The sequence below is a fragment of the Salvelinus sp. IW2-2015 genome, unplaced genomic scaffold (genome assembly GCF_002910315.2).
Source record: "Salvelinus sp. IW2-2015 unplaced genomic scaffold, ASM291031v2 Un_scaffold5120, whole genome shotgun sequence".
Lineage (NCBI taxonomy): Eukaryota > Metazoa > Chordata > Actinopteri > Salmoniformes > Salmonidae > Salvelinus > Salvelinus sp. IW2-2015.
Window position 1 is genome coordinate 76,570 of NW_019946386.1, and position 6,626 is coordinate 83,195.

The following is a 6,626-nucleotide window of genomic DNA, read 5'->3' on the forward strand; positions in this document are numbered from 1 at the left end:
TCAATGTGTGTTGCTTTTGTTGTGCTATATCTATTGCTATTGTGTGGATATATGTTTTCTCCAAGTAACAGGAGGGAGAGCAGGAGACGACTGAGGCTAGAGAAGGTCTCCAACTGCAGACAAAGGAGGTACCAACGAAGACTGAAAGACAGAAGTCTCCAAACTGCTCAGTGTGGGAGCCACCAAGCCTGCAGTAGAGAATCTCCACCAGGCCTCAGAGAACCAGTCTCTATCATTGGCATGAGAAACTCCAAGTGGCAGGTGAAGGAGCGTCTCCAGATGACTGCGGACGCGTCCTCCACTAGCCAGCTCGCTGTTCAGAGATGCTGTTAGAGGTCTCAAGGCTGGCCAGTGGCTGGTCCCAAGGCTGCAGTGGGATGGTGTTCCAAGGCTGCGTGGGATGGTGTCTCAAGGCTGCAGATGGGTCTCCACCAGCCAGCTGCAGGCACTAGAGGGAGGTCTCCAGACTGGTCAGTGGAGCTGGATGGGCTGGAGATGCAGCTGACTTACTGGTGGTGTCGACAGTCGAGGTTGATGCCGCTGTCGACGGGCATTGTTGTTCTTGTTGGGGGACTGGGGACTGGCTGCCTGTCTGGGACTGCGAGGGGATCATCTCAACGCAGGGGTCCTCTTTCCAGATCCGTGTCGTCTATCAGGGGGATGTGGGGCGTGGTTGGTCTTCTTTCCTAAAATCTGGGTGGGTCATGAAGTTATGGATGGTACGGTCTAGTAGTCGGGTTTTTCCAAGCCTTCGTAGAGGGAGCTACGGAATAGCGTTTCACGACGCGAATCTGTGGTGGGGGGGGAAGAAGAGGGGGAAGGAGAGAAGAGGGGGGAGAGAGAGAAGAGGGGAGGGAGAGAAGAGGGGGGAGAGAGAGAAGAGGAGGAGAGGAGAGGGGGAGGGAGAGAGAAGAGGGGAGGGAGAGAAGAGGGCGAGGAGAGAAAGGGGAGAGACGAGAGGGGGAAGGAGAGAAAGGGGGGAAGGAAGGAAAGAGGGGGGAAAGAGAAGAGGGGGGGGAGGAGCAGGAGAGAGAGAGGGGGAAGGCAGAGAAGAGGGGAGGGAGAGAGAGAGGGAGGGAGGGAGAAGAGAGAGGGGGAGGGAGAAGAAGAGGCGAGGTAGGTAACAGGGCGGAGGGAGTAAACACAGGAAGTAATAGAAACCGTGCAGGAAGGATTGCCTCCTGGGAGGCGAGAGAAGGGGGAGGGAGGAGAGGGGGAGGCAGAAATCCTCTGAGATTGAGAGATGGTCAGATAAAGAAACAGAGAGGTTTAGGGAGAGGAGGGAAGGAAGAGGAGGAGGAAGAGAACTGCAGTCTGTGGTCTGCTTTCACAGTACAGTATACCAATACAAAGTGAAGTAGTATAATACGGTACAAGTCAGTCATAACTCCATATGTACACAACTCACTCACTCGTAGACGAGCACCTAAACAGAAGGTCTCATAGGCCAAAACACAGATAAGTATACAGTCATATGTATAATAACTCCTATAGAGACAAGACAGTCATATGTATAACTATACTATAGAGACAAGACAGTCATATGTATAACTATACCATTAGAGAGCAAGACTCATATGTATAATATCTTGAGACAAGACATCATATGTATAACTTAACAAACCAATGTGTGATATACCCTATATAGAGACCAAGATACTACACCTACTACCATATAGATGATAAGACACGTTATACCTATAGAGATAAGACATGTTTCTAACTATAGAGATAAGACAGTTTTAAAGACTAAGAGATATAGACCATATAGCTATAATACAAGAACAATATACCTATAGAGATAAGACAACGTTATACTTAAGAATAAGACATGTTATTACCTATAGAGATAAGACATGTTATACTATAGAGATAAGAACGATATACCTATAGAGAAGATTACTACCTTATGAGATACGTTGTTTTACCTATAGAAGATACAGATACTTTATACATAATTCGCATGTATGCATATAGAGATAAGACATTGATATACCTAAGAGATAAGAAGGCATATAGACCTAGTAGAATAAGACACTTATCCTATTAGAGATAAGACCACTATATCTATAAGAGATAAGACACTATATACTATGTTAGAGATAAGACACTATATACCTATACGAGATAAGACAACTTATAACTTCACCTAGATAAGGACACGATAATTATGCCTATAGAGATAAGAAGACATACTATACTAGTAGAGATAAGACATGATATACCTATAGAGATAAGACATGATATACCTATAGAGATAAGACATGCTATACCTATAGAGATACGACACAATATACCTATAGATATACGACACATTATACCTATAGAGATAAGACACGATATACCTATAGAGTTACGATGCGTTATACCTACAGAGATAAGACAAGATATACCATATGACACGATATACCTACAGAGATAAGACACTATATACCCGTAGAGATAAGACACATTATTCCTGTAGAGATAAGACACGATATACCTATAGAGATACAATGCGTTATACCTACAGAGATAAGACAAGATATACCATATGACACGATATACCTACAGAGATAAGACACTATATACCCGTAGAGATAAGACACGTTATTCCTGTAGAGATAAGACACATTATACCTATAGAGATAAGACACGATCCAATGTGCGATCCACCTATGTAGAGGTAAGTCACGTTAATAAAGAAATGATCCAATGTGCGATATACCTGTGTAGAGTTAAGTCACGTTAATAAAGGAATGATCCAATGTGCGATATACCTGTGTAGAGTTAAGTCACGTTAATAAAGAAATGATCCAATGTGCGATATACCTGTGTAGAGGTAAGTCACGTTAATAAAGGAATGATCCAAATTGTGGTACACCTGTAGAGGTAAGTCACGTTAATAAAGGAATGATCCAAATTGTGATACACCTGTAGAGGTAAGTCACGTTAATAAAGAACTGCACACAGAAATACAAATGATGCAAGTTGCAGACGTCTGGAGGTCAGTAATGGTAGGAGGAAAAGGTTATACATCAGATCCATTGTAGGAGGTTGGAAGAGAGACGGACCATACAAGGACAAGGAGTGATGGGTAGGACATCCACAGAGACTGTGAATGGATGAAATGTGGACACAGTTGGGACATAGATGGACATAAAGGAGGAATGTCCAGGTTTTTAGGAGGAGATATGAGGAGACGGGAGTGGGGGATGCTGGGAAAGGATCACAGTCAGTGGCAAAACAACACAATGGAAGCAGACCAGACCACAAGCTTCAACAGCCAACCAACATAACAACGTGAAACATGCAACAGGGACGACGCGGTGATGAGCAGAAGACAGGCACACAYACACCTAGCTGTACAACACAGCAGAGGTCTGCTTCTCTGAACTCAACTCCATGCACGTCTGAGCAAACAGTCAAGTATAGGCCCCAAACTACTGCTTGTGTTGTTCCTGTTGTTTTTTWAAATGATTTTTATTGGGAGAAAAATACAAAATAAAAGCATTATGTTATAGTACCATTGTTGATGTGTAACACACGTAAAATGTATTAAATTACATAAATTGATTTAATTTCAAATGTATTTTTCAAAATTATTTTGTAACTATGTTTTGCTTTTTTWAAATGTCTATTTCATTTTTTTTGGTTATTTCATAGGTGCATCAAATTAGCGATTCTGAATTGTTAGTATTGAATTCAAAATACATTCACCGGCAATGTTTATTAGGTACACCACCCCGGTCACGAAAAATGTATCACTCCTATAGTCAGGTTGCTATATAAAGCAAACAGGCATCCAGGCATTCAGTTACTGTATGATTGAACGTTAGAATGGGCCAAAACGAGTGACATAAGTGACTGAGCGTGGTATGATGGTCGGTGCCAAGCACGTCAGATCCAGTATCTCACAAACGAATGGTAAGAATCCTGCAAGCTAACAGGTCGGACCACAAAACGACATGACGGCGCAGTCCAACAGTGGTGTGAAGAACGACATCTCTGAACACACAACTCGTCGATCCCTGTTACTGATTGGCTATTGCAGCAGACGACCACACCGGGTTCCACTCCTATCAGCTAAAAACAGGAAGKAGCAGCTCCAGTGGCCACGACATCACCAACACTGGACAACTGAGGCGTGGAAAAACATAGTCTGGAACATGACAGGGAGTTCAGTTTACTAGAGTGTCCTGGTCAGTTCCCCAGACCTGTCCAGTCCCCCAGACCTGGTCAGTCCCCCAGACCTGGTCAGTCCTCCAGACCTGGTCAGTCCCCCCCAGACCTGGTCAGTCCCCCAGACCTGGTCAGTCCCCCAGACCTGGTCAGTTCCCCAGACCTGGTCAGTCCCCCAGACTTCAACCCTATAGAGCATAATGGGATGAGATGGAACAGGCAGCATGAATGTACCACCATACAATCTGCAGCAACTGTGTGATGCCATTGCGTCAGCATGGACCAACATCCCTGTGGAACGTTTCTGACACCTTGTAGAATACCCCGAAGAAGTCAGGCTGTTCTGGAGGCAGAGGGGTGGTCCAACCCGGTATTAGATGGGTGTACCTAATAAACTGGCCAGTGAGTGTAAATGCTTCATGACATCTACTACAATCCCTTTCGATTCGGATGTCTATTATGCTAACCATAACTTTTAAGAGGAACCATTGACGTATGAAAAGTAAATTAGATGTGAGGGGAATTATTTTCCATGTTTAACGATAGAAGCACGAAACTCTTTAAACATTCTTGAAAAAAAGTACGTGTTTCTCAGCTGCTGTTTTTATGAAATGGTTATAGTTTCATCTACGTCTTACCAGACCAATATTGTCAGAACTAACATTTTTAGGATTGACTGAGTACTCTGGGTACTCTTAATTCATCTTCTGGATTTTTGGCCTCAAAAGGAGGTAAAGTGGCAAAAAAAACGAAACAGTCAAAGAAAGAAAGAAATCGGACCGTTCTCAATGAGCGATGAGAAAGATACACACCGTGGCAACAGTCAGTCATATCAGCATTACGGACAGTACACAAACTCAGATCAAACCAAACAGCGTGAAGCCACGAGACGGGATGGCACACTGGCTACAGGCCCTCTGAGTTACATAAAGATGACAGAACAGAGGTGACAGGACCATGAGAGCGACTGGACACAGAAAGAGAGAGCGAGAGAGGCGATTCTCTGCCTCCTACTTCCGTCTTGTCTTCTCAGCTGTAACGAGAAGAGAAAACCAGGATCCAGTTTCCCCCCTGTAAATAATGGATGATACCATTGGCTGAAACAGCACAGTAAGAAATGATACCATTGGCTGAAACAGCACAGTAAGAAATGATACCATTGGCTTATACTTGAATGTTTACCCAGCCCGGTGAGTTTTTTTTTTTTTGTGGTTGAATTCGTTTTAACATCAAAGTTTGTCAAACAATGGACAAAAACTCACAACCTGAAATTCACGCCGTGGGCGGTAGCCTCATTCCACTCTTAGCACTCTGGGAAAACAAAGACATGTAACAATGAGACAATAACTCTCTTGGGGGGAGCCACAGAGATGAACAGAACATGTCAAGAAGTGTAAAAGAAAATGAAGAATAGAAAAGAAAGTAGTCTAGAGAAACTGTCTTCAGAGATGCCACCCGTTAAACAATCAACCAGCTGTCATTTATCAACCAGTTGGTTAGAGTTACCTTAAACCAATACAGATCTGGCAACCTGACTAGTGGAAACGAATTACTAGTAGTAATGAATTAGTACACAGATGTTAGAATCTCTGGAATGTATAATGTATTGATTAAACAGAAACCTTTAGAGTTTATCCAGGCTACATAACCTGACCAGAACCATTCAGAGTTTGTCCCTTTTAGGTCCCGTGGTCAGAAAAAAAAAAATACCCAAATTATATCTAGGGTTGCAAAAACAATGGTAAGTTTCCCAAATCCTGATTGGAGGAATCTTCCAACCAGGATATCAGCGAAACCTGGGAATTTGGGGAAAGTTTTGTAATGTGATTTTTTTGTAATTATTTTTTTACAAACTTAAGTTGAATACACTGATTGTACTGTAAGTCATTCAGGAGAAAGCAAAGCCTCTCCTAACTAAATGACTCAACTGTAATGTACAACGTAACTGTAAAGGGATACTTCTAGGGTATTTGGGAGACTGGGAGACATCCCTGAAGTAGCAGAAGCAGAGGACAGTGACTCACGCCCAGTGGGAGAGGTAGGAGAAAGGGCATTGGACAAGGACACGTGACTGGGACTAGAAARATMGGTTACATCCTGGTTCTGACTGGTGGTGGAGGACTGTCTCCGCAGCTGGCCCTGATAGGAGCTGCCGCTCTTGAACGTGTTCACCACATCGATCTGGAGGAGGAGAACACAAGACAGGCCGCTCACACAGACAGGTCAGACAGACAGGTCAGACAGACAGGTCAGACACTTTGACTAGGGCAGCACAGCACTCCCTGGGAACCTGCCGCTCTGACAGGTAGTTTTAGTGTATCACAGTGATAACCGTACTGGCTCAGAGTAATGGGCTTTGATCAGATGAAACTGAGGTGATGCCAACAGAGTGTAGCACCAATGTTTGACAGACAGGACATGGTAGTAGGACAGACGGACAGACTAGGCCATGACAAAGCGCATCC

The 6,626-nt window shown here is 43.7% G+C and overlaps 1 long non-coding RNA gene across 1 annotated transcript; it reads right to left on the bottom strand.

Moving 5' to 3' along the window:
- Nucleotides 1-638: 638 nt before the first annotated feature.
- Nucleotides 639-6,418, bottom strand: LOC139026565 (uncharacterized). The gene is made up of 3 exons (XR_011478393.1): nt 6,186-6,418; nt 5,427-5,472; nt 639-791 (listed from the first exon to the last, which is right to left on the bottom strand). It is a non-coding gene; the product is annotated as an uncharacterized lncRNA (long non-coding RNA).
- Between the last annotated feature and the right edge of the window lie 208 nt (nt 6,419-6,626).